Source organism: Mustela lutreola, chromosome 6 (assembly GCF_030435805.1).
Source record: "Mustela lutreola isolate mMusLut2 chromosome 6, mMusLut2.pri, whole genome shotgun sequence".
In the NCBI taxonomy this organism is placed as follows: Eukaryota; Metazoa; Chordata; class Mammalia; order Carnivora; family Mustelidae; genus Mustela; species Mustela lutreola.
This window is the reverse complement of record NC_081295.1, coordinates 156,799,537-156,827,162: the sequence shown is the minus strand read 5'-3', so window position 1 is coordinate 156,827,162 and position 27,626 is coordinate 156,799,537. Positions and strand designations below refer to the sequence as shown.

The following is a 27,626-nucleotide window of genomic DNA, read 5'->3' as shown; positions in this document are numbered from 1 at the left end:
GGTCATTACGCAGGGGGTCCAATATAATGACAGGGTCCTTTGAAAGATGGAAGAGAGGCCTTAGAGTCAGAAACGAAAATGTGACAACAGAAGCAAAGACCAGAGTCCTTCACTAGCGGACTTGGGAGGCAGAAGGTGATGAGGAGCCAGGGAATGTGGGCAGGCTCTAGAAGGTGGAACAGGCGAGAGAAAGGACTCTTGCCCAGAGCGTCCAGAAGACCACGGCCCAGCCAGCAGCCTGATTTCAGTGTGGGAGAGTCACTTTAGGCCCCGGCCTAGAGAACCCTAAGACAACAATTTTGTGCTGTTTTAAGGCACTAAGTTGGTGAAACTTACTAAAAAGGAGACATGAGGAAACTGCAGTGCTGTTTTCTGTTTTGAACAACTCCACAGAAGCCGGTGTGATCAGAGTCATTGCAGGGTTGTCACATCAGGCCATGGAAGCTAGGGACAGCCTAGTCCCTGTAGGTCAGAGACTCCCAGAGCAAGCAGCATTTACCCCTGGCGACACTTCTTTGCACCTCTGACAAGTTTACTGTCACACTGTTTCCTCACATGCCGCTTGGTCAGGCCTTAACTGGGATCATAAATAACATCGCATCAGGTGTCAGCTTCATGAAAATGATGGATTGTGTCTTCTGTTGAAACACGTGCTGATATGAGGCCTTTTTCTCCTTGCTCTCTGAGGGTGCTTCTGGGGACACACCCACAGAGAGGTCTTTGCCATGGTTCTTCCCTCTGTCCCCACAGGTCTTGGACTGTGTGTATCCACGACCTTCTTCCTGCCCTCCAGGCCACTGCTGAAATGCCACCTGCCAGAGAGGGGGCCTTCCCTAACAGCCCCACCTAGTACAGCACCCAGACATACCTTGGGATCTCCTCTCCCCCATCCTGTTTTTAGTTTGCTCTATAAAACTGCATCTACTTATGTAGCTGTCACTGTGGATTCCTCCCAACTAGAACTTACCTTCCAAGCCCAGAGACTTCCTCTTTCTCAGTCACTGCAGTGACCTTGCCTTGAAACACACCTGGCAGGAAACGTGGCGTTACATGTTTATTACATGACCGCATTGGAGAAAAAAAGCACAAGAGAGGGAGTGGCTTGAAGTTTGATGGTTTTCTCACATGTTGCTGTGACAGACCTATGGGATTGCCTGGCTCGGGGTTCAAAGGGAAAGACAGGGCGGCGGGGGGAGAAATGGTACCCGGTCATCAGTATCTACAGAGAGGTCATGATCAAGGGCATGACTGTAATACAGAGAATGTGTATATGATCAGGAGAACAGAACTGTCAGGAATATCATACTGAAGGAACAGAAGAGGAGAGCCCCAGGGACAGAATAAATCCGGGAGAGACTGGATCCAAGCAGAGTAACCTTGAATCATCCAGGGCAGATCCAGCGTCAGAATGAATGTAGTTGTCCAAATAGGACTTGTCTTATTTTCTGATGAAAATACATACCCAGTCACCCCACCCGATGTTTGACTGCTGGAGGCTGGCTGGTGAGACTCAAATCACAGTAAGATTTCACAGGTGGAATTCAGCAACCTCACCGCGCCCTGTGGCATCCGATCGAAGTTGCTCTTTCCCGGTTCGGGGGCGGTTTCCGCACCTCCCTGAGCTCCGGTCGCTGACCCCAGAGCTGACCCCTGGAGGTGGCCCGGGAAGCTGACCCAGGAGATGACCCCGGAGCTGACCAAACCACCGTTGAGCTCAGGACCCGGGTTTTCCGCTCCCCTGCACAGTTCCCTAAGAGCTGAGAACTCCTTTAAAGAAAGCAGCGGGTAACGGCTGAGAGGTTCCTCTGAAGGTGTGCAATGTCTTTACCGTCTCAGGTGGAGGAGAACTTCCTTGGGTAAATTCCATTTGCCTCCTCTGGTCTGTGGTTTCTTCCAGTTCGAAAACTACCCAAAGCCCTCCTTCATCGTGGGCATATCCGCGGTCTCAGCATGGAAAATAAAATGCCCTCCTTCCAGCTTTTTCTTCGAAGAGGAGGGGGAAAAATGCATTAGAATAAGAATCTGAAATCGCACTTTCTGCCCATGGACACTGCCGAGTAAGCATCGTTAAAGTCTCCCCTCCCACTGCGTTATGTCTAAGTCATAGTCTTCCAAAGAGCCTGAACAGCTGCGGAAGCTCTTCATCGGAGGTCTGAGCTTTGAAACAACCGATGAGAGTCTGAGGAGCCATTTTGAGCAATGGGGAACACTTACGGACTGTGTGGTAATGAGAGATCTGAACACCAAGCGCTCCAGAGGCTTTGGGTTTGTCACAAAGGCCACTGTGGAGGAGGTGGATGAATGCAAGGCCACACAAGGTGGATGGAAGAGTTGTGGAGCCAAAAAGGGCTGTCTCAAGAGAAGATTCTCAAAGACCTGGTGCCCACTTAACTGTGAGAAAGATTTTTGTTGGTGGCATTAAAGAAGACACTGAAGAACATCATCTAAGAGATTATTTCGAACAGTATGGGAAAATCGAAGTGATTGAGATCATGACTGACCGAGGCAGTGGCAAAAAGGGGGGGTTTGCTTTTGTAACATTTGATGACCATGATTCTGTAGACAAGATTGTCATTCAAAAATACCATACTGTGAATGGCCACAACTGTGAAGTAAGGAAAGCGCTCTCCAAGCAAGAGATGGCTAGTGCTTCATCCAGCCAAAGAGGTCGAAGTGGTTCTGGAAACTTTGGTGGTGGTCGTGGAGGTGGTTTTGGTGGGAATGATAACTTTGGTTGCGGAGGAAACTTCAGTGGTCGAGGTGGCTTTGGTGGCCGTCGAGGTGGTGGTGGATATGGTGGCAGTGGGGATGGCTATAACGGATTTGGTAATGATGGAAGCAACTTTGGAGGTGGCGGAAGCTATAATGATTTTGGCAATTACAACAATAAAATCCTCAAATTTTGGACCCATGAAAGGAGGCAATTTTGGAGGCGGAAGCTCTGGCCCTTATGGTGATGGAGGCCAATACTTCGCCAAACCACGAAACCAAGGTGGCTATGGTGGTTCCAGCAGCAGCAGCAGCAGCAGCAGCTATGGCAGTGGCAGAGGGTTTTAATTACTGCCAGGAAACAAAGCTTAGCAGGAGAGGAGAGCCAGAGAAGTGACAGGGAAGCTACAGGTTACGACAGATTTGTGAACTCAGCCAAGCACAGTGGTGGCAGGGCCTAGCTGCTGCAAAGAAGACATGTTTTAGACAATACTCATGTGTATGGGCAAAAAAACAAGAGGACTGTATTTGTGACTAATTGTATAACAGGTTATTTTAGTTTCTGTTCTGCGGAAAGTGTAAAGCATTCCAACAAAGGGTTTTAATGTAGATTTTTTTTTTTTTTGCACCCATGCTGTTGATTGCTAAATGTAATAGTCTGATCATGAGGCTGAATAAATGTGTCTTTAAAAAAAAAAAAAAATCTGAAATCGCAAAGGGAAGAAAACATGCTCCAGGTGAGGCTCGAACTCACAACCTCGGCATCACCCGCACATATACTGCTGTATAAGTACCGCGCGCTAACCGATTGCGCCACTGGAGCATGCTTTCCCCGCGGCGCCGGCGCGCGCTCTACGGAGCCTCGGGCCAGGGCGCGCCCGTCCCCGCGCCGCAGCGGAAGCGCGCCGAGCCCCGGGACCGCCCCCCGCACCTGCCGCCCGCGGGGCTGCGGAGCCGAGCCGGGGCTGTCTGCTCGCCTCCCGGCCTCCGACCGGGGAGAGCGCAGTGCTTCTTCCCCCTAGGCCACCGGCGACCCGGGACGCGTCCTTTAGGCGCCCGGAGCAACGGCGGAGGAGCGAGCGCGCGCGGACTCCGGCTTCCCCCGCCTTCGCCCCAAGAAGGGAAACGCGTCCGTGGAAGGCGCCAGCCGTGTGGCCAAGGCGCGGCGACTCGGGGATGCTCCCAGAGGCCCCGGGACCCCGGGAGCCGAGTCCGCCAGCCCCGGCTCCGCGCGGCCCCGGGCGGCACCCCGCAGCTGGGCCTCCCGTCGCCCATGTCCTCCCGGGCCTGCCTGAAAGCCGCGATCCGAGGCAGAGCCGGCTGCTCGGCCACGAGCTGCAGGCAACTACCGGATCGTGACCTCTCCTCGTTCGTGCCGCGGGTCACCGTGGCCAAGGCGGTGTCCACACCCCCTCCCCCGCACCCCTGCACCTGTCTCGGTCTCGCTGCCGCGCCCGCCCCTGATCCTCGCCCCCTCCCCGGGGCCTCTCGGGAGAAAGGCCAGTTGTGGGCATTTCTCCGTTTGCTTGCTTAGTTGTCTGATTCGGGCCTGGGGACACGGCAGCTGTCAAAGCGCATACACCTAAGATCCGAAGCCTTTTGGCTTTTATGGACTAATTGCCGTGAACTGGAAGGAGATAGCCTGCCTGTTCTTGAACACAGTGGCTACCAAACAGGACTGGGAGTGATAGACCAGCCCTACCTGGAAGGAGAAGCTCTCTCCTTTCAGACACACGGAGAGTGGGGCAGGGGAGGGAAGAGGTCTCCGCCCCTTTCGCCGCTGTACGGGCATCTTTCCGAGTATTAACGCCCTAACATGACGAGCAGCGAGAAGCACCATAAGCTCCTGGGTGGATGGCCGCCGCACCGGAGGGTTTCCTCCAACATCCCCATCACACAGTCCTGGAGAGACACCGAGGGCGCCTGGACCTCTAGCGATCATTCCGTCTAAATAAGAACCCTGGCAGTTACCCCCTGGACAGAGCTTACCGAGGCCAGGCACCGTTCGAAGAGAGTTATGTAAATCTCTTAAATCTCTAACAGCACTCACGGGCCTATGCTCCAAATCCGGATCTGGATAGGAGTCAGTATCTAGGGAATTATTGTTCTTAAGGGATGAAACTTGCCATGACTCGAAGTGTCACTGGGGATTAAACGGACTTTCATCAGAGAAGACACATCTGTCACACAAAGTGGGCAGTAGGGCATGAAATCGTGTTCACGGAGGAAAAAGCGGAGAGCTAAGTACTTGGAATAGTTAATGTTAAAAAAAGAATAACCATCTCTGACCTCCATCTACTCTTCTAGGGAAGCCTGGCCTGTATGGACCACATCACCGGCCCCCTGCCCTCTGCCTTCAGCTGGATTTTCATGGTGGGAGCACTAGAAGGAGATCAGAATGAGAGAGGACACAGAAGTTGGAGTGTTCGTTTTTCTGCATTCTTTTCTGGGGGTCAACACGGCCTGGTTCATCCAAGTGGATCTTTCCTTCTCGTTCCAATAACGGCTTCCTTCCTCTTTCCTTCAGCCCTTGGGTTACTAACCACTTGATATCAGTAGCCCTGTACTCTGCCTCTCCCCCCAACCCGCCCACACCTTTTTAAAGTAGCCCCTTTCTGAAATCCTTCTAAAAATACCCCATTGCAAAGTTCTCTGTATCCTCTTGATTGCCTGATTGACAGAAACCATGATGGAATTCATAATTATGAATGACTGACCATAGTTTGTGAGATAGTTTATAATATTATGTTTTGAATGGGGGAATAAACATGGGAATAAACATATTTTTGTAATTGATGGGGTTCAGAACACACTACCTCAAAATATGGCAACTTAGCAAATTAAATATTTTAAGCTGAAGGAGTCTGAGAAAATGTGAAAAGCAGGAAGGTCACTCTGACCCGCTCCTGCCTCTCTCCCCTGAAGCAGATCATAAAACTCTCATGTGAGAGGTACCCTGAGGAAAGAGGCACCCTTCTGTCCAAAGACAAAGGGACTCCAAGAAATTCCTTCCAGCTTACTAGACTTACCTTGTATCCTTTGGCCTATCATAGTTCCCCACAACAGTCCTCTCTTGGTCCAACTCAGCATAGAAATACTCAGCTTTAACCACTTCCTTGTGTTTTCATTTCCTTATAAAGGCTCCCACGTCCCATAAACCTCTTATCAAGTAAACATGTATGCTTCCTTCCTGTTAAACTGTGTCAGTTTAATTTTCAGACCCAGCCAGGGACCCTAAGAGAGTCCAGGAAAACTTTTTTCCCTTCCCTACATAATAGTAATGCAAATACAGGGAAACCATTGGACCGTTGACCTACTCTTCAGGAAGAGGATAGAGATTTGCTAACAACTGAAATGCCCTATTAAAGTCATCTCAGACACTGACTACAGGGAATGCTCAAATTCTTTCTCAAAAAGATGATTCTGAAGACTCCATGATTCAAGGTTCTCATGATTCTGCTCTGGAAAGAATATGATATGGCTGAGCTCCATTTGCGATTTGAGAAAAATGATGTATTTTTATAACCTGAGAATAATGCCATTTACCTGTGGGTGTATCTTCTCTCCACAAATCTTTAGGCCATATTAATAACATGAATATGCTAAAATAACATTTTACATATTTATTTATTCATTTTAGAGACAGCATGAGCAGCAGGAGGGACGGAAGGAGAGGGAGAGACTCCCTGCTGAGCATGAATCCCAGTGTGGCTCCCGGGCTCGATCTCAGGACCTGAGATCATGACCAGAGCCAAAATCAAGAGTCAGTGACTCAAATGACTGAGCCACCTAGGTGCCCCTGAAATAGCATTTTAAACATCCCAGGACTTGGCTGCCATGTGCTTCTGGGGCACAAAACTCTCCAACCCCATTTATTCCATGTTTTTAGAACAGTGGTTTCCCAGAGGAACTGGAAAATTGCCTAAAACCATACCCATGAATAGTCTGACCCCCAGAGATCGAGTTCATTAGTTTGAGATGGATCCCGGAAACCAACATTTTTAAAAAGCTCCAGTTGATTCTAATAATCATAGGCCCTCCCTGTCTTTTAATCTAAGGAATCAAAGAAAAATAAGGAAAACTGTTTGGATCCCTCTCAAGTACTCAGAGTGGAGAAAAGGCTGAAGTTATACATGCATTTGAAAAAAGTCACCCAAAGAATGAATAATTTAAGAGCACCAGTCTAAAAGAAAGTTGAGGAATTGAAGCAGATGGCCAGGTTTTCTCTGTACACACCCCCGGGTACTTCACAGAATGTGTTAATTAGGCAGAAACTGAAAACAGTCATTAGTATTCTCCAACTTGGAAACTTGTAGGTTGGCAGTGGGAGGTGGGAGCTGCAGCCTGGGGGTGGGCTGCGCAATACCTTCTGGCCTGGAAGCCCATCCCCCCCCCCAACACCAATAAGGGGTACTTCCCACAAGATGGAAGAACTGCCAAACCTCACTCTTCTGCCATCCTCTCTTCAGGATTAAGTTAGGAGAGTCTTAGAGGAAGAATTATCCAGAATGAATAACCTCTGGGAGTCAACCAACCCTTGGGAGGTCACAAAGAACAATGGAAAATAATGTGGAAATATGGGCCAGTGACCAAAGAGATGCCCAGAAAGTCTATGGCCCTCTTCAGCACTCCGGAGAGAGCAGCATCACGTACAAGACCAAAAGAACCCTAAGATCCTCTCTCTCTCTCTCTCTCTCTCTCTCTCTCTCTCCATTTTCTGCCACTCTCAGCAGAATGGATGTCTTGCATTCTGTTTTCCGTGTCCACAGCTCCTGGATCCAAACCTGACACAGGTGAATCCCTGGGTGGTAGCTTGGTCATAGTCTTATGCTCTGGCTGAGGAAACCAAATTAACTTAAAGAGGACAGAAATGAATGACAATGACGATGGTAGAGCAAAGACAAGAAAGTGAGTAAAGAGGTCATTACAGAATTGACAGATGAGAAGCAGCAAGCAAAGTCGCTGCCGCCCTTCAAAACACTGAATGTGCGACAAAACAAGCTTAGTGAAAGTTTCATAGAATTCACTGGAAAAAGACAAATACCTAAAAGAGAACGGAGATCTAAAGTCAACCTGTCTGCAGTAGAAAAAAAAAAAATAAGTGAACTAAGAATTAAAACCTCAATAAAAATATTTGTAAAGGGATAGCTGGGTGGCTCAGTCGGTTAAGTGCCTGCCTTTGGCTCAGGTCTTGATGCTGGGGTCTAGGGATCTAGTCCAAGGTCAGGCTCTGGCTCAGCGGGAGCCTGCTGTCCCACTCCCTCTGCCCCCTCCCCTGCCATTCCACTACCCCCTGCTCTATGCAGGCTTTCTCTCTGTACTGTCTGGGTAGGCAGTTAGTTTAGGCTCTCGGGGGACGCCCAGAGGCCAGCAAAGAGGAGACCACCGCCGGCTGTGGGGAAGGTCAGAAGTCCCGTGAGAAGCCGGACCCCACCAGACAGGCCCAAGACGGCGGCGCCACGACCGGAAACCCCTGAGCTGGTGAGGAGGAAACCCCCCCAAATCCTGCTCGCGAGAAATGTTGATCCCAAGCAACGAATATTCCACCCTCTTGTTAACTGTCGGTAAGTGAACCCCAAGGCGCACAGCTCTCTCTCTCACCTGCGCTCACATCTGAGAATGTGCTTTCGCTTTAATAAAATTCCCCGCTTGTATCTCTGTGCATTGTGCTGTGTCTGTCCTCAAATTATTTCCCATGAGGAGACCCAGAGCCTTAAGCGCCATCTTGGAGGTGGGCTGGTGGCCTCAGGGTCTGGGGTCTCCCCAGGTCACCTGGCAGCGGGCTCCCAGCTACTGTCCTGAGTCATCATTCTCAGATGCTACCAGCTGTACAGGCCTAGGAGGAAACTCAGAATGATGCACTTTCTTGCCTCCCCCCTGGAGTGGGAGCAGAGTGTCTTTGGCTCACCCAGATGCAAGGTGAGACACAGAACATGAGTATGATGTCGGAAAGACCTTATTAGGGTTTGAAGCCCATGGCCAAGAAAGAATTCTTGAGACGTCTTTGGTGCAAAATAGATTTATTGATGCACGGAAACAGGACCTGTGGGCAGAAAGAGCTGCTGCCCCGGTGTTGTGGGGGTGGTGATTATAGACTATGGGACTGGGGAGGTAAGGAAAAGGGAGGTTTGGAAAGAGCTTTCATGTATTGAAGAAGACACACAGGATACCAGAGGCTTTGCTCTTTGTGAAGTTCAGGTTGTTTTTCCTTTCAGTAAGGCATTAACAGTGAGACAGTTGGGAGCTTCCTGGAGGAACGTTACAGTCACACTCCTGCTATCACACGTCCTTATCAATGAGCTTTAGGTTTAGAAGAAATTTAACTTTATTTACATTTCCCTCTGCCTCAGCCTCCCTCAATTTTAGGGAGGAAGGGTGATGTTAGGGCTTCAGGAACGGAGTTCTGGGTCTCTGGAAATTAGGCTGTTGATAAGAAAGCCCTTTCCTTGTAAATCACTAGGATATTTGTAAACTGAGGGAGACTCAGGTCTGGAAGGATCATGATCTCTACAAGTTAGCTGTTTGTTCTTCCTTTAGGGCAACCAGGAGTGCCTGAGGATGTCACACATACCCATGGTGGGGGAGGGGGTTGCAGGGTGTCAGCTTCTGCTTTGTCCTCAACTTGCCTTCTGTGTTCTCATCACCCCTAACCCCCCACACTGTTCATATATTTATATATATATATCTGGAATAGTACCCAATCTGGAATATATAAAACCCCATAAAGAAAACTCAAGGACTTCACCACCACGCCATTCTTCAGGGGCCAAGATCTCCTGATCTTCTTTCTTTTCATATCTTCGTCTCCCATGTAAGGCCAAGATTTGTAGACGTACTTGGTGGGACGCTACAGACAGCATCTACATGCTCCTTTCTCTCTATTAGTTTTTATATTTTCACTTCTCATCAGCCCTGTGAGTAAGAGTTTACTGTGAAGGTGGGTTCTAGAAGTCAGAATCACTGAAGTCACAGTTTTTAGACTTGACCTCAGGCACCGTGAAGTGGGGATGGGTAACAGGACATCCAGATAGAAGGACATGGAAAACCAAATTTGCTCGTTGGGCCTGTGTATCCCATGGATGCTTGAGGTCCTTGCCCCTCAGTGCCGCCATCATTGATGCGATGCTTCTCTCTGTCTCTCCCTCTCCCCTACCCCCTCTGCTCTCTGTCTTGGCCTAAAGAAAAATACCACACCTAAAAATAAACATATGACAACAACAAAAATAATAGCCATTCCCCCAACACAAGTCTCATTAATGAGGCATTTAAGATCAAGGATGGATGTCTATTTTGCCAAGTGTGCTACATTTTAAAAAATCTAATTCATTTATATTTACTAAACCCTTATTAAATTTATTTTAATTAAAATTTTTTATTAAAATACGATACATTCTTCAACTCACTCAGGAAATATTTACCAACTGCTTACTAGGTGCTGAGCATTACTGTAGAAGCTAAGGTGTATGATCCTAGCCACCGGACAAGAACACCTGCGCTCGGCTGTCTTACACTCCAGTATGGGATACAGACAGTATAGGAGATGGACCACTAAAATACACATCCTATTCTATTTTGTTAAGTATATAAATACATGTTAATAATAAGCAGAAAAAGAGACCATGTTGGAGGACACTGAAATGTTAGACGGGATGACGGAAGAAGGCATCACTGAGAAAGTGGAGGGTGCAGACTTCAAAGAAATGAAAACGTGTACTCTGCGGACATTGGTAGTCCGAGCATGCCAGGCAGGGGAGCGACCGGAGCAAGACCCTGACATAGACTGTTGGTCCGCTCCCAGAGGAGCAGAAAGTCCACTATGACAGCAGCAGCAGAATCGGGGGAGACCAACAAGAGAGCAGAGAAGCCATGGGGGCCATTCTGGATTCTGTAATCAGGGTGACAGTGCAGCCCTGTTTATGCCTGGAGTTCTGATGTGATTATTAATGATGCTCTTTTCATTCAGACGAGTGTCCCTACAGTGGCTCAACTAATCCTGACTCTAGGTTGTGATTGAGACCCAATACAAGTTAGCGCATCTGCTGGCTTCTATTGGCATTAATTGTAAATGGTGGCACTTCTGCTTTCCTACACCCGAATTTCAGGTATCACCAGCAATTTAAAGAGGATACAGCAGCTTTATCCCCGTCTTTTATGATGAACTTCCATTTTAGAATCCCCTGCTTATGTTAGCAGTAATTTTCTGGGAATAGAGAATATAGATTTGGCAAATTCATTTCTAGTTCCAGCTTTTGGTGTCAAGGAAACATTCCTTTTGAAATCATCTTGGAAGATGAAAAAGCAAAGAGCTGGAGGCCCCAGTGAGATTCGAACTCACGACCCCTGGTTTACGAGACCAGTGCTCTAACCCCTGAGCTACGGAGCCCCACTGAAGGGGCTCTCAACTCCGTGCCCTAAAGCTGATTATCTATGCCCAAGTTTCGTTTTCCGTTTTTGTGAGTTCCTGGAAATTTGATATGGCACCCCTCCCCCTCTCCTTTCCGATGTCCTCCGTGACAGTTGTCACGTCATAAAGGCTGTCTGGGGACTCGGCCCGGACGCGCGACCGGGCAAAGTAGGGAGGCGGGGGTAGGGACAGAAGCGGCGCCGGATCTCGCAGGCCTCCCGACCCGAGTCCGCCGCGGGTGTCTCGGAAACCAGCAAGCAGGGGCCTTCCTGTCCGCCTCCAGGGCCGGCGCCGGCCTCCGAGGAAACTGCAGCTAGCTTCAACACAGACGCCAACACCCCGACTACGGGCCATACCCGCCACTCAGGAAAGACACTCAGAAAACTAAGATGCACGGCGGCGCGTCGGCCCCGACTCCAAACACGTTCACGTGCTGCACGGGGAGGCGGTGCGATCCGGCCAGAGCCCGGAGGCCCGCTCTGCAGAGGACCCCACAGGCCAAAACAACCGCGGTCACACACAGGCACGACCATGCCCTTGTGACCCGGAGTGTCACAGACGCGCATGATAGGAGAACCAAGCAAACGAAGGAATGGTCGTATTAATGAAGTGGAGAGTGCGGGCCGTGGAGGGGATGTCAGTCTCGTCACTTATTCATCACGCTTTCCTGAACGTCCTAGGATTAAAGACCGCCTCCTGCACCCCGGAGGAGCCAGTGTGTTCCAGTTCTCCAAAATCCTAAATTCATCTGTGCAATAAGGGACCCTACCTCCCGAAACTCATCGTCATCACCCGAGTATAAGAGAAGAAGGGGATTGCAGGCCCAAGGAGTTCAAGTTTGCAGTTTTTTTCAGATTTTATCCCATATTTAGATACCCTGTTCACCTCCTGTTTCTAGCCCTACAGAAATGTATAACTTCACTGAAATTCGGGTCTGTTAGGGTTCAGACCTTTTGTGTGTGTGTGTGTGTGTGTGTGTGTGTGTGTGTGTTTTGTGTTTTAATGATCTTAAGTGTGATCTCAGTGGGCTTTCTTCCTCTACCCGCAGAGACAACGGCTTCTGATTCTTGAATGCATTCATTCAGCATAGTGTTTACTAACATGTGGAGCAATGACAGGCAGGGGCTTGTGGAGACACTTCTCTGGTTCACCTAGTCCTCGGTAGTTGAGACTGTCTAGCACTCAAATCTCTACCAGGTGACATAGCCTGTGACAGGCTATGTTACCTACAGATGCAGTTAAATTGCAAGTGCTTTTGCAGCTCTGCAAGGGCTCTTTAAAAAGAGGGGAGGGGTGGTAAGAACACCGGAAATGAAGAAGAGAATGCAGTTAGCAGGGAGACAGGAAGGACAGGAAGTAGGAGAGGGTAACCACCTGTTCCCACCAAACCACCAAATCTGTGGGTGAAATTCCCAAAGAAGCCTGGAGCCACTCCTCCCCCAGGCCTGAGTCTCTGGTTGTGACTCTGAATTTTGGTCGGGCTTTCCACTTACAAACACCACACTAAGGTACTATATATCCATATACATCATGTATCATGTATCATAAGATGATGCTAAGTAATATTTCTCTATATTCAGTTTAGCCTTACCTACGATAACTGTGATTTGAAGACCCAAATGATCCAGAATTCAGTCTCTGTTGGACCTGGCCCTTTGACTCAGTGATGCTAACTTAGACAATGAACTTTTCCCTACTGTTTTATTAATTTCCACCTCCTTCCAATGTAGGAAATCTTTGCCCAGTTGGAATTTATTTTAGGAAGGGTTTTCAGAACACCCGTTGGATTGATCTCCAAATTTAGGGTTACATTCAAGAGGGGACATCAGGAATCTCTACTGTTCCTCTTCTTACCATCTCCCATCTGCCAGTGCCTTCTATTGGCTGAGTCCAGACAGGAGCTAGGGGGCAAGAAAGCCCAAATGATGCTGCCTTCCAGGGCCCAAAAGCAGGGAGAAAATAGCGAATGCTCAGCCCCTGCTGTTGTAACTGCGGTGATGGGGTTAGTGTGGGGTTGGTTGAGTCATGACTTTCCATCATGTATAAACCTTGGATCATAGGCAGGTTGAAGCTTGAGCAGCTGATAAGTAATATGTATTTCTAAACAATTTTTATCATCCCATGTCAGGAGCGCAGCCATCGTGAGGAGGAATATGGATCTGGTTGCCACTGCCTGCCATAAAGTGAGGAAGAAGGCATGAAGTACAGCTTCTTTCTAGCAGATGCGTCCCAGGGAGCCTGGCATGGGCAAGGCAGCTCTGTGGTCAGGTAAGGCTTAGGAGGCATCTGGTTCTGGAAAAAATGTGGGGCTTCTGGTTGCAGCAATAGCTCAGTTCATTCCAAACCGCCAATGAAGGCTGCAGTGTAGACGTATTTCCTGGCTCTATTAGTCCTGCTGGAGGGGTAAGTAAATCTGTTTCTCTTGGAGAGTCTTATGATCTATATAAATAATGTTTTGGAAAACTCATTCTGATGATGTGAGCCGAATGAATTACCCTTTTATTAAAAAAAAAATTTTTTTTAAGAATTTATTTATTTGCCAGAGTTAGAGCACACAGGCAGGGGGAGTGGCAGGCAAAGGGAGAAGCAGGCTCCCTGCTGAGCAAGAAGCCCAGTGCAGGACTTGATCCCAGGACCCCAGGATCATGACCTGAGCTGAAGGCAGATGCTTAACCAGCTGAGCCCTCCAAGTATCCTTGTGTCACCCTTTTAAAATGCACCATGTTACCCTGTGCTTGAATGTTGGGATGCTCCAGCAATACCAGCGATGTGCAAGTTGCCAGTTGGGAAACATCAGCTACTGGCCCACAGAAAGGTAAGCTTGCTCCAGGATATAATTAAATGCAACTTCACTACAAGCAAATCATCAGCAGAACGAAACAAGATGCTTGGTTATACAGTTGACTTACCTCTGGCGAAAACTCCATATCTTGAAACAGAGCAGACTGGTTCCAAACATTTATGGATTGTGCTGGTCGCCAACCACACTTTGAGTGGCTCTGCCCACAGTTTTCCCTCCTTCTAGTCATTTGCCCTCAAACAGAATATCCACTGACTGTAGCCACACACGTGTGTATCACCTTGGGCTAGTGGATACAGCTATTGGTACTAGCTATTGATCAATAGCTATTGATACAGCTATTGTATACAGGTATTGATACAGATCAATAGCTATTGATACAGCTATTCCATTGGGCTGAGTTCATACATGAAGCAAAGAGAAAATCCTGATTTTGTAATAACTCCTTTTGGAGGCAGGTTTCTGGCCAACGGGCCTCAGCTGGAATCCATAATGTCTCTCCTAATGACTGAAACCTAGTGTGGCTGTTACTGCTCTAGCTGTGGCTGGCCTTCGGCCATCCCTGACAGGTAAGACTTAGCAAGACAAATGCTCTTATCTCCTCTTTCGAAGGATGAGAAGGAGGTAGGAGGAGCTGAGAAGGCACAAACACATTTCTAGCTAGGCACAGAGAACTGAAAACAAGTCCAAAGGGTATGGGAGAGAAATTCATTGACAAGAATGTCAGGATTTCCATAAGTGAGACATTTTGTGCTGGTTCCAGGAAGAGGCAGAACAGACCAGCATATTGGGCCCATCTAGCCCACGTGAATGGGACATCTAGAGATAAACGGATCCCTCTCGGGTAAAGAAAGGGAATAAAGGGCACCCCAGTGCGGAGAAGGTGATGGGGCCTCCAGCATAAGGCTGATGGAAGAAACGTGGCTAGATCTATGCCTTCCACAAACCCCTCACCCCAAATTTATACCACACCCCACCCCACTCAGGGACATGCTTCTCCATGAGCGGCAGCTAGTCTAGAATAGAGAGAAATTGTTAACCCAGGAAGCTGGAGTTGGGGCACTCCACTGATAAGACATGAGCAAAACCACCTGAAAAGAAACTGAAGCTCTAACCTTCCTCCGGAAGAACGAAGAACCCAAAGTTATCGGTGCACTCGAAATGGGTTAGAGTAAGAGCTGGCAAGCTCTTGCCATGAAGGGCCAGGTAGTAAATATTTTCAGCTCTGCGGGCACGTAGTCTCTGTTACAACTAAGCTCCTCCACAGTCCTAGAAAACAGATAAGCAAGTACCCGTGGCTGTGTTCTTAGAATGGAACGTTTGAGCTCACAGCCCCTGCGAACATGGGCAATGGGTGGGATTTGGCCAGTGGGGTGGTTTGCTGACCCCGGAATGGAATACAATATAGACTGTCAAATACAGGCGAATACAACCTCTCAGAGTCTGGTTTGAAAAATTAGTGCCATTATTTGAATTTCTTCTCTGTCCCTTTTTGCTTGTTCCTTTAATTATAAAATGATTATATTTGCCATTACTATTGCCTAAATTACTATGGCTGCATAACAAATAACCCCCAAATCAAGGGCTTGACACAGTACTACATGGGTTTTGGTACATATATGTGGAGAGCCATGCAATAGATGCAAGGAGTCACGTATGCGGAAGTGCCCGGGTTTTGACGAAGCGAGACTGATTGGCTGACGGCAGACATGGGTGAGCCCGTGTGCACTGCGTGATCAGGGAGAGGGGCGCGTGGCCGAGGCGGTGGATATATATATAGTGGGGAGATTGCCTGTGGGACAGAGAAAAGCGAGAGAGGAAAACGAACAAATAAAGAAGCTTGCCACCCATCACGTCTCCGGGTCGTTCTTGCCGGCGAGAGCGACAAGTGGTGCCGAAACCCGGGAATTCGCCCCCGCCGCGGAGAGGTGACGAGGTAGAGCAACGATACGGTAAGGAGTGCACCAATAACTGTCTAGAGACAGGGAGGTTCCCTGAAGACGATTGGAAATACGCTTGTTTTGTAAAGTTCTTCAGGGAGGATAAGAAAAAGTTTTCCCGAGATGGGAAACGAGATTGCTAGGTGTAGAATGGAGGGCCCTCTAAAGGATATCCTTAAGGCAAATGGTACCCGTTTAAAAACGAAAACAGCCCGCGCTTTCTTGAGAGAAGTAGGAGAAGTTGCCCCCTGGTTTATAGAGGAGGGGCTCCTGAATATACCACAGTGGGAGCACCTGGGGGAGGACTTGAAACGATGCCCATCTGTAACTTCGGGAACCCTTGCCGTGTGGTCTTTGGTGAGAGTGTGTTTACAGTCTCCTCGAGAGCCCTTGAAGCGAGCAGTGTACCAGGGAGGGGAGGTTCTGGAGCAGGTAAAGGAGGAGTCTCGTAAAGGGTCCTCCCGAGACTCCGACTCTGAAAGTGAAAGTTCGGAAGGACTCTCAGATAGCGAGTTGCAGGACATAGGGGAAAGAGAGGCAGATAAGGAGGAGAAATCTCCCAGTCTCCAGGCATTACAAGAGTTGGAAATCGTAAGATAGCAATTTGAGGATAAGGAAATGGAGTTACAGAAGGCATTAGAGGAATTAAGAATGCAAGGAGAAGTAATGGCGCAGCTGAGAGCAGAAGTGGAAGCTACCGCTGTGGCGCAGTCAAAATTAAAAGCGGAAGCTGTGCCGCCTCCACACTCTAGCCCTACAGCACCGCCTTATGAATGGCCCCCGCCATACAGGCCAAGCTGTGCCAGAACATAACATTGCTCGGACTGCACAGCACAAAATTGGAGAGAGGTTCTTGGCCCAGGAAAAGGCTTTTTTCCAGTGTTAGAAGATCAGAACCAGCAGAGGTATCACCAGCCGCTAGATTTCAAGTTGGTAAAGCAGCTTAAGGAGGCAGTCAGCGCCTATGGACCCCAGGCAGCCTTTACTGTCTCCCTTGTGGAGTCGCTGGGAGCGCTCTTCCTCACTCCTGAGGATTGGGCCAACTTGGCCAGAGCGGTCTTAAGTGGAGGACAATATCTGGAATGGAAAATCCAAAATCAGGACAATTGTCAGGACACAGCACGGAGGAATGCAGCCGCAGGCAACCCACAATGGAATTTGGACATGCTAACGGGCACGGGGCCATACCTCGGGGCCCAAGTGCAAAGTACCTATCCCCCTGCGGTGTATCAGCAGATAGCCACGGCAGCCACCAGGGCTTGGAAAACTCTGAGGGGGGCAGGAGACTTGCAAGGGCAATTATCCAAGATATTGCAGGGGCCCAATGAGCCCTATGCTGATTTTGTAGATAGATTAATGCAGACCGCAAGCAGAATGTTTGGGGATGCCGATACAGCGATGCCGCTAATCAAACAATTGGCTTTTGAAAATGCCAATAAGTGGTGTAGAGAGGCTATCAGACCCTGGAGATCAAAGGACCTATCAGCCTACATCAAAGTTTGCAGGGATATAACGGGACCCATAATTCAGGGACAAGTCATGGCAGCAGCTTTCGCACAAGCTATGCAGGGCCAGGGAGGAGCCCGCCCCAAAGGGTGCTTTCAGTGTGGCCAGGAAGGTCACATAAAGAGGGATTGCCCACAGCGTGGAACCCAGGCTGGGAAAGCACCCTCAATCAAGCCGCCAGGGGGCTCCAAGCCTCAACTTTGCCCGCGATGCAGAAAGGGAAATCATTGGGCACATGAATGTCGATCCGTAGCTGACATTGAAGGGAACCCATTGCCACCTAATAACTGGGGGAATTCAAAAAACGGGAGGCAGGGCCCCACCCCCCGGGGCCCGAACCAAATGTATGGGGTGGCCATGTCCCTACCCACCAAACCGAGATGGGTTTTCCCACCTTCCAATCAGGAGGGCCAACCCACGCGGGGCCCAGGAGAGCCACAACAGGCGCCGCCGGACTTGACGTCTGTGCCACCACCCGAATGGTCCTAACACCTGAAATGGGGGTGCAAGCTGTGCCGTCTGATCTGCATGGAGGGCCTCCGAAAGGAACTGTGGGGCTCCTCCTTGGTAGGAGCTCCTCCACTATTCGGGGACTCCAGGTCCACCCGGGAGTAATTGACCCTGATTTTGAAGGGGAGGTCAAAGTTCTGATCTCATCTCCAAAAGGCATTAACATTATAAATCTGGGAGATAGGATTGCACAGCTCCTAATATTACCTAGCCATTATGAGAACTATCCATCTACAGGCCAGACAAGAAAGGGTGGCCTCGGATCCACGGGACCTTCCCTCGCATGCCTTACCATGGACATGAAAGAGAGGCCCATGATTAAACTGAAAATCAGAGGGAGACAGTTTTGGGGGCTCCTGGATACAGGAGCAGACAAGAGTATCGTCAATTGTCTAGATTGGCCGAAGTCCTGGGCCTTAGTCAAGGCTAATCAAACCCTCCGTGGGTTAGGGGTGGCTACCAGCCCAGACATTAGTGCCGCATCATTAGATTGGGAGGATGAAGAGGGACACAAAGGCATTTTCCAACCATACGTTTGCGCCACCCCAGTTTCATTGTGGGGACATGATGTGCTGGAGCAAATGGATGTCAAAATTACTACTGAAAAACTTTATAGTGAGGCCTCCCAAGCCATGATGAGAAACATGGGATATAAGCCCGGCCAAGGCCTTGAGGCCAAAGGCCAGGGAAATCCCAATCCACCTTCTATGGGGGGTCAGGGTTTTTCCTAGCGGCCACTGAGGCGATCAGAATAACTTGGAAGCAGAATGAGCCACGATGGGTGCCTCAGTGGCCTCTACCAAAAAACAAATTACAAGCGGCTAAAGAATTAGTCCAAGAACAACTCAAAGCGGGACGTATTCAGGAATCCACGTCCCCGTGGAATACCCCTATGTTTGTAATAAAAAAGAAATCAGGCAAATGGCGGCTGTTACATGACTTGCGACAAATAAATGATCAGATGCAAGTCATGGGACCCATTCAGCTAGGGCTTCCAGTCGTGACGGCGCTGCCCAAAAATTGGCCCTCTATTATAATTGACATTGAAGATTGCTTCTTCTCCATTCCATTACACCCTGCAGATACGGAGCGCTTTGCCTTTACTCTGCCATCAATTAATCATGCTGAACCAGACCGTAGATATGAATGGAAAGTACTTCCTCAAGGGATGGCTAATAGCCCCACCTTATGTCAGTTGTATGTGAGTCGAGCATTGGAACCCTTTCGGAAAGCATTCCCAAGCCTAGTTTGTTATCACTATATGGATGACATCTTGATCTGCGGGCCAGATGAGGGGTCCCTACCCCCGGCTCTAGTTTTCCTACAGAAGCAATTGGCAGAATGGGGGTTAACTGTATCCCCTGAAAAGATTCAAGCAGGGAACCTACAGAAATACCTTGGTATGCAACTCTCTGACACGATAGTGAGGCCTCAATTGGTACAAATCCGCAGGGATTGTCTGCACACATTGAATGACTTTCAGAAACTTCTGGGGGACATTAATTGGATTCGACCATATATAAAAATTACTACATCAGAATTGAAACCCTTATTTGAAATACTGCCTGGGGATCCTAGGCTGGATTCCCCAAGAGCACTTACCTCGGATGCCATCAAAGCATTACAATTGGTCGAAATCAGATTAGCCCTGACGACAGCAGATAGGTGTGATCCGGAAAAACCTGTAAAAGCCATAGTCATCCCATCCCCTGGGTCACCCACAGGAGCCTTATGGCAAGGAGGACCCCTGCTATGGATCTACCTACCCCATAATCTTAGCCGCGTCATCACCCCGTATGCTACAGCTGTAGCTATGGTGGCAAACAAAACACTCAAAGCTAGCATACAAGTCCTCGGGAGACTGCCCGATGCATGTATAATCCCTTATGACAAAACCCAAGTGAACATTCTGACACATGAAAATGATGATTGGGCCATTTTGACGGTCGCCTACCCTGTTACATTTGATAATCATTATCCCTCACACCCCCTAATTGAATTCTACAAAAATACACCCCTCATTTGGCCTAAATCCTGCCGATTAGAGCCATTGGTCGGTGCCCTCACATTGTTTACAGATGGTAGCAAATCTGGAACTGGCGCCTACGTGGTGGAGGGAAAGGTAATTCCGGTTGTTGTGCCATTGACCTCAGCCCAAAGAACAGAGTTGTTGGTAATTATGTGTGTTCTACAAAGGTTTCAAAATCAGCCTATCAACATTATTTCAGACAGTAAATATGCAGTTGTAGTTACCAGATCTATTGAAACTGCTATTATCTCAGCCAGTCAATCAGAAATTTCCTCCCTGCTGACTGAATTGCAAGACCTCATACTCTCTCGTGGTGCCCCTTTTTATATCGGACATCTCAGAGCACACTCAGACCTTCCGGGACCTATGGCTGAGGGAAACCGAATGGCTGACGCGGCCGCGCGCTTTTATGTTTGTAGCGCTCTGGAAGATGCTAAAAGATATCATGAAAGATGGCATGTCAATGCCCTAACATTAAAGGCACGCTTTCACATCTCAAGAGCTGACGCACGAGACATCGTGAAGTCTTGTGGCAATTGTGTGGTGCACTTGCCCATGCCCTCCTTAGGGGTAAATCCCAAAGGGCTACTGCCTAACCATCTGTGGCAAATGGATGTAACACACGTTCCTTCCTTCGGGCAGCAAAGGTATGTCCACTTGAGTGTGGACACCTGCTCGGGGGTTGTTAGTGCGACCCCCTTGCGAGGAGAAAATGTCAAAAACGTGATGTCCCACTGCCTGCGCAGCTTTGCCTGCTGGGGAGTGCCAAAGCACCTAAAAACAGACAATGCCCCTGCCTACACTTCTGCAGGTTTTCGCAACTTTCTGGCCTGCTACAATATCCAGCATGCTACAGGCATACCATATAATCCTCAAGGCCAGGGCGTCGTGGAGCGCGCGCATCTAACCTTTAAAACTACCTTGCAAAAAATACAAAAAGGGGGAGTTGGGGATGATTACCATACACCCAATGACCTCACCAATTTGGTCACCTTTATTTTAAATTTTCTCACGGTTGACAGAGATGGCATTTCGGCCGCGGAGCGGCATTGGGGCCAACAGAAAACACAGCAGTTAATGGTGAAGTGGAAAGATGTCCTCACTGGCTTATGGAAAGGGCCTGACCCGGTGCTTAGGTGGCACCGAGGTTCCCTTTGTGTTTTCCCGCAGGATGCGCCCGCCCCACTCTGGGTACCAGAGCGACTCACCAGGCTGGTGGCCACGGAACCTGCGGAGGATGCTGGTGACAATGACAATAGTGATGACGACTGTCCTACAGCTCAACCCCGCGGCGAAGGCGGAACCAGTTCAGCTGTGGGCCCTGGCGAAGGCTTGGCCGTCCCCTCTACCCCTGACTAATGAGTCAGATATTTTACCCCCCTTTTTTTCACCACTAACGCGTCTACAGGCCTGCCATGGGTCCCCTTCTCTCCTGAGGAGAAACCCCTTACTAATATTACCCTCCATCTATCGGGTAGCCTTTGCTTTACCACTGTACTGCTTTGGATTGGGTTGTCATGCTACAGCAGTCACTCTCGTTCCTCAAAAACTGGGCAGGCGTAGGAGCCTTTGTGGTATTGATGATTCTGGCTCAAGTACTCCTAGTGAGGTGCATCTGTAAAGCTGCGCAACGGCAGCAACGGCAACAACAAGTTTTGGTGCAAGCTATGATGGCTCTAGAGGCTGGTACCTCCCCCCAGATATGGCTCAATATGCTGGATCGGTAGTCAAAGACGGGTAAGACTGATCCCACACCATAGCAACCTAAGACAGGGGCTCTTCGACCAGGGGGAGTACCCGATGACGGGTAAGCATGTATGCTGAGGATTGGCAACCTAAGACAGGCACGATCCCTGCCATAAAATATAAATAAAAAGGGGGAGCTGTGGAGAGCCATGCAATAGATGCAAGGAGTCACGTATGCGGAAGTGCCCGGGTTTTGACGAAGCGAGACTGATTGGCTGACGGCAGACATGGGTGAGCCCGTGCGCACTGCGTGATCAGGGAGAGGGGCGCGTAACTAGAGCGGTGATTGGCCGAGGCGGTGGATATATATATAGTGGGGAGATTGCCTGTGGGACAGAGAAAAGCGAGAGAGGAAAACGAACAAATAAAGAAGCTTGCCACCCATCACGTCTCCGGGTCGTTCTTGCCGGCGAGAGCGACACATATATATGTAATTTCTGAATCCCATGATGGCCGAGGTGTCACCTGGCATCCTTCAGGGATCTGACCAAAGGTTTTACAGTTGCATTATTGGCTTCATCTTTAGACCGTGTTTTCCTGATGTTTTCCCAGAAGGCTTTTCTTAATTGTGATGTTGTCTGTCATCTGGAGAGGCTGGCAATGAGGGACAATCTTTTTTTTTTTTTTTTTTTTAAGATTTTATTTATTTGTCAGAGCGAGCACAAGCAGGGAGAACAGCAGACAGAGGCAGAAGCAGGCTCCCTGTTGAGCAAGGAGCCGGATGGGGAACTGGATCCCCAAATCCTGGAATCATGACCTAAGCCGAAGACAAGCTTAACAGACTGAACTACCCAGGCAAAGGGACAGTCTTCTTACTGGATATCCAGCAAGTCCTGGTTCCTTTATAATGAATGTTTCTTTCTTTTGTTTATCTCTCTCATGACTCATGTTACCATCTAGGCATCTAGGATAAGCAAGGTGACACCTTCAAAACATTGCCCGGACACTTCCTTGGATGAATCCCTAAATTCATTAGGTCCATGTCCTACTTTTCACATTAGCACAGGAACAGTGTTGCTCAACCTCCTGCCATTAGACTTTAGAGAGCAGGGCCCTCCCTTCGACTTCTTTTTTTTAAAAAAAGATTTTATTTTTGAGTAATCTCTATACCAAACATGGGGCTGGAACTCACAACCTCCAGAACAAGAGCATATTCTACCGGTTGAACCAGCCAGGTGCCCCTTCTCCAGCTTCTAGTAGCATTTTTCCTCTCTCTCCTTTGAACACCCCTGACTTGGGACCAGGGAAATCGGACAGAGCTGTCTTCAGGACTTCGCAGTATCCTTTTCTGATTCCTGCCTGCTTTCCAGTAGGATTTGTTACCATTTTCGAGTAACAAATTCTCTGTTAGCTTGTAACTATTATGGGTCTTTTCCCTCATGGAGGGTTGGGTGTTCAGGGGCTAAAAATAGAGAGTGTCAGAAGTGGGATTCGAACCCACGCCTCCATGCGGAGACCAGAAGTCCCAGGACGGGAAGCTGTGCTTGAGTCTGGCGCCTTAGACCACTCGGCCATCCTGACACTGCGCTGTGACGTGCTTCAGTTTCCTACTTCAGCTTTGGGGGACTCGCGGCCAAAGCGGAAACTCCGAACTCCGATGCAGAAGCGCAAAGACCGAGGAGCGCGCGCTCCGCGCGAACCCGAGCCTCTCCTGCAGACCTGGAGACCAGGAAGCCGGCGCCCCTCCCCGCAGCCCGGCCTCGGGCCTCGCAGCGACCCCGCCTGGGACCTGGCCTGGGACCTGGCCTGGGACCTGCCTGCAGGCCACCGCGATCTTCGTGATCCGACCCGCATCCTGCAGGCCCGGCTCGGCGCACCAGTGCCTGGACGCAGGGGGTCGTTGAGAGACCCGTTCAGGGCATTTCGAGGCGTTCCTCCTGTCCCCGACAATGAGGCCACCGGCCGCAGCCACGCGTCATCTTTCACTTCCCCACACGGGTCGGGAGCCTCCTGCCCCGCGGGGTCGCTCGGGCGCCGCGGGATAATGCGGTCCCCCCATTCTCTAGAGCCCCCAGGGGCCTTTCAGCTACATCACCCGCCGGGGCGGGGGCCCGACAGCAGCTCCTCTGAAACAGAAGGTTTGCCCTTTATGCATCTTCCTCCTACAGACCACAGAACCTGGTTGCACGTCTCCCCCAGGAGAAGAAGGTCCTTCTGGTTCCCTTTCATCTTTGTTTCGTTTTTGTTTTGCTTGTTTTTAAGACAAGTTCCCAGGCTTCCTTAAGGTCACCAGGATGGCAGAGCAAGGCATGACCTTCTCAGAAAAATCGCTGCCGCCTTCTCTCTAGGAAGAGAGGTCACCGGGGGCTCTGACATGTTGGGGGAGGGGAAGGACGGAGTAACGGAGGGTGCTGCCCTCGCGCGAGGAACGAAATGGGGCTGCGCGCACCGGGAGAGTGGGAGGAGTCTCGATCGGGAAGAAGAGAAACCTAGGACTAAGAGGGCAAAATATTTGAGGAGTATGGCAAGAACAAAAATGAGCCTTGTCAGAAGTGGGATTCGAACCCACGCCTCCATGCGGAGACCAGAAGTCCCAGAGCGGGAAGCAGGTGCTTGAGTCTGGCGCCTTAGACCACTCGGCCATCCTGACACGACACGCTGAAGCTGTGCGAAGTAACAACTGTCAGTGACCAAAGACCTAACATCCAGGAAGGGAGCGGAGAGCTATTTCCAGCAGGTGCAGGAGCGATCGAGCATTCGGCACGACCTGCAAAACCCGAAGATGGGACAGGACGAGTTCTGCGGGGAAGCTGGCGACCGGATGAACGCAGCTCTGAAGTCCAGGCGCCCACGCCTCTCTGGAGGTCTTTCTTCCTCTGCCCCACGAATCCTACTGGCTGCGACTTGCAGGACCGGCCTTAGGCGTGGGGCGCTGGGAATGCAGATTTGATCCGCGCCGCGTGGCGACCGCCGTCTAGGGGGCTCTCCCTGAGGTTCACAGACTCTCCCGCATCTGGGAGGTCACTGGGTCTGACACCATCCTCGGGAAGTCATGACCCCATGGCTTCTGTCTTAGGAGGTTAACACAAATTCTGCAGGTTCTGTAGCAGAGGAAATGAAAAAGAGTGGAATGGTGGTCTGAAGATTTCAGAGGGAAAATTGAGAAGGAAAGAACAGCTCAGAAAGGAATCAACTAGAATTTCCCAAGGCTGGAGTTCATGCAATAGACATCACACCTCTGTTTTCGGAATATTGGTGGCCAGGCTCATCTCAAGAAACTGGGGTTCTCTCTGCCCTTGGAGAAGAATGATTTCTGGTTCCTTAAGACGTATGGAGTATTGATAACCTGTCTTTGCAAAAATCCATTAAAAAAAATTTACCTCTGCGGTAGCAAGCACCTTCTATGTTCAAGACTTTTTTTCTTTTTAAACTTTAGAGCAATCCGAATCATACAAAAGAATATGACACATAACCATGAAGCCGAAAGGAGAGAAGTCTGGTTTTGAGTAAATAAGCAGCAGGCCATGGGCTCAGGTGTGAGCAAAGATTCCAGCAAGGTAAGCTCACCTTGGGCTGTGATAGCTGTAAGGCCAAGTCCCTGGTGGGAAAAAGGAAACTACCTTTAGGAACTGAGAGGAGGCTTCAGCTACTTTTGCAGAAGAGATAGCTTCTCAACTATGGTCTCCGGGCATCCTTGGAAGGTGGAAGATGAGACAGTCTCTGAGAGGGACAGGAAGGAAGGCGCAGGCAAAGGGTGTTAGCTAAGAAAGGAGGAGATGGAAAAGCCTTAAAAACAGCTTTGCGGGATTCTTTGTCCGGAAGAACCAGGCTTCGGTGACAAAAGTGGTCCACGGACATAACTAGAAAGCGCCCCGAGCCTCTGTTTTCCGCTCCACGGTCCACAGATCAGGTGGTCACAACACACGCACACACTCTCTCACACGCACCTACTCAGTGTGGAGACTAGAAATCGGAGATTTCCTGTAGGCAGCACGTCCCACTGCAGCGGAGGACGGCGCCGAGCCTCCCGCGAGATTCCTGCCGTCCCCACTTCCCTGTAACCTTGCGAGAGACCGTTCTACAACCACCGCTTGCTGTTCCTCCCCTGCCGCCGCTCCGCTGGCCCCCGGGCGCCCCGCCTGATGCGGACAGTGACCCGCCGCTAGGAGCTCCGCCCCCGCCTGCCCCTCCCTCCGCCCGGCCCTCGCCCCGCCCCACCATCCCTCGCCCAGCCCTCCTCCTAGCCCTGCTCCTGTCCCTCCCTCTGCCCGGCCCTTCTCTCAGCCCGTGTTCCACCCTCTGCCCGGCCCTCCCCCCGCCCCGCCCCGCCCCTGCCGGGCCCTGCTCCGGAGCCCCGCGCCCAGGCTCTGCCCCCAAGCACTCGTCCCGGTGGGGTCGCGGAGCGGCGGAGTGCTCTGGTGTAGGCGCGGGCGATCTCAGTTTGGAACCCATCCCTGGAAATCCGTGTGGGAAGCCCAAACGGGCGAACACCGAGCTCCCGAGAAAGGGCTTCCGTTCAGGTTCTGGTTTTTCTTGAGAAGATTGCACAGGCGCAGGCGTCCTAGAGACTTCTTGTAGGCGGCGCGTTTGAGAAGGCAACGTGGGGTACACCCAGAGTGGGAGACGGTTGGAGAGGAGACGGGTGCGCAAGAGGAAAAGGGGAAATTGACGCTCGGGGATGACTGTACTAAGGCACTTCCAAATTTGTGGGAATCAGAGAAATGCTCATGGCAGTCAGCAGAGTGGCGCAGCGGAAGCGTGCTGGGCCCATAACCCAGAGGTCGATGGATCGAAACCATCCTCTGCTACAGTATCTTATTCCTCGCAACGCGAATTCGGCGCGTTTTATTCTCTCAAGTCCCAAAATTCCCACAGAACACCAGGCCGAGGAAACCAAGTCCCAGACATTCATGATCGTGGCACTATTCTTTACATTTCTTGTTCTCCTTTGGATCTTGTTGAAACTCACTCATTATCAAAATTGTGTCTGTATTCACATTTTTAAAGCTCACAACACTTTGGGAAACAACGCACCATCTTAGTTACTGCCCATATGCACTGACTCTACCCCTGCTTCTTTGCCTCTGCAGTGGGCCTACCGTGTCTCATGAGCGAGCAAAGATCTGCAGTGAGAGAAGCCGGACGCCTTTTCATCTGCTTGGTCCTTCCTGCCTTTTACTAGGTTGTAGCTCAAGATCAAACGTGGAGCTAAAAAATAGAGCCAGTGTACCCGAGTGGACTCCGGTGCGTGGGTGGTGAGGGGCGGCGCATTATAGGGTTCACTGCAGTGGAAGGCCGGACGAGTGGGTGCAAAAATAGCGCAATTGGCAAAGGGGAGGGTGGGCAGGTGAGAGGGAGGGGGGGGGTAGGGACACGGGGAGAGGGTGAAGGAAAGGAGCGTGGAGGAAAGATGAGGAATGACAAGGACGGAATTGCAGAGCGGTGGGTTTCCCAGGGGGTTAGTTTTCCGGACAGAAGCCCCTCTTAGGAGAGGGTGTCACTTTTGTCTGTCTGTTGCTCTGCCCCTAATGTCCTAGAACCCCCCAACTCCGAAAGAAAACACGGTTGGAAAGGACAGGAAGTGAACCTCCTGCCTTGTGCCACAACTTCCATCTCTACGCAAGCTTTGGCTCTCCTGAAGTTCTTCCCACTTACAGAAGCCATTGGAGGAAGGGACACCTCTTCCTCCTGGTGAGCTGGTGAGCTGGTGAGCTGGTGAGGGACTTGCGAACCGGATCCCACCGAGTTCTGAGCCACTTTCCTGTTACTCCTCCTGCAGTAAATACCACCCTATAATTGTGGAAGGAAGAATTGCAATGCTCAGTGCCATCAAGCTCAGATGTACTGCAGAGCTGAGGTGTGTGACCCTTGCACCTGGAAGAGGCTGGTAATTTCTGAAACCATGAACGTAGTTAGCACTTCTTGGATCTCTTAGTTGTTTTATATAGTGAACTAAGCTTTTTCAGGAGGCCTGGGTAGCTCAGTCGGTAGAGCATCAGACTTTTAATCTGAGGGTCCAGGGTTCAAGTCCCTGTTCAGGCG

At 50.0% G+C, this 27,626-nt stretch overlaps 6 non-coding genes and 1 pseudogene across 6 annotated transcripts; 3 read left to right on the top strand and 4 right to left on the bottom strand.

Moving 5' to 3' along the window:
- Positions 1–2,282: 2,282 nt before the first annotated feature.
- LOC131832992 (heterogeneous nuclear ribonucleoprotein A1-like) lies at positions 2,283–3,174 on the top strand (annotated as a pseudogene).
- Positions 3,175–3,438: 264 nt separating this feature from the next.
- TRNAI-UAU (transfer RNA isoleucine (anticodon UAU)) lies at positions 3,439–3,532 on the bottom strand. The gene is made up of 2 exons: positions 3,495–3,532; positions 3,439–3,474 (listed from the first exon to the last, which is right to left on the bottom strand). It is a non-coding gene; the product is annotated as a tRNA-Ile (tRNA).
- A 7,487-nt stretch (positions 3,533–11,019) lies between these two features.
- Positions 11,020–11,092, bottom strand: TRNAT-CGU (transfer RNA threonine (anticodon CGU)). Its single transcript has one exon. It is a non-coding gene; the product is annotated as a tRNA-Thr (tRNA).
- An 11,968-nt stretch (positions 11,093–23,060) lies between these two features.
- Positions 23,061–23,165, bottom strand: TRNAL-CAA (transfer RNA leucine (anticodon CAA)). The gene is made up of 2 exons: positions 23,128–23,165; positions 23,061–23,106 (listed from the first exon to the last, which is right to left on the bottom strand). It is a non-coding gene; the product is annotated as a tRNA-Leu (tRNA).
- Positions 23,166–24,128: 963 nt separating this feature from the next.
- Positions 24,129–24,234, bottom strand: TRNAL-CAA (transfer RNA leucine (anticodon CAA)). The gene is made up of 2 exons: positions 24,197–24,234; positions 24,129–24,174 (listed from the first exon to the last, which is right to left on the bottom strand). It is a non-coding gene; the product is annotated as a tRNA-Leu (tRNA).
- Positions 24,235–26,320: 2,086 nt separating this feature from the next.
- TRNAM-CAU (transfer RNA methionine (anticodon CAU)) lies at positions 26,321–26,392 on the top strand. Its single transcript has one exon. It is a non-coding gene; the product is annotated as a tRNA-Met (tRNA).
- Positions 26,393–27,553: 1,161 nt separating this feature from the next.
- TRNAK-UUU (transfer RNA lysine (anticodon UUU)) lies at positions 27,554–27,626 on the top strand. Its single transcript has one exon. It is a non-coding gene; the product is annotated as a tRNA-Lys (tRNA).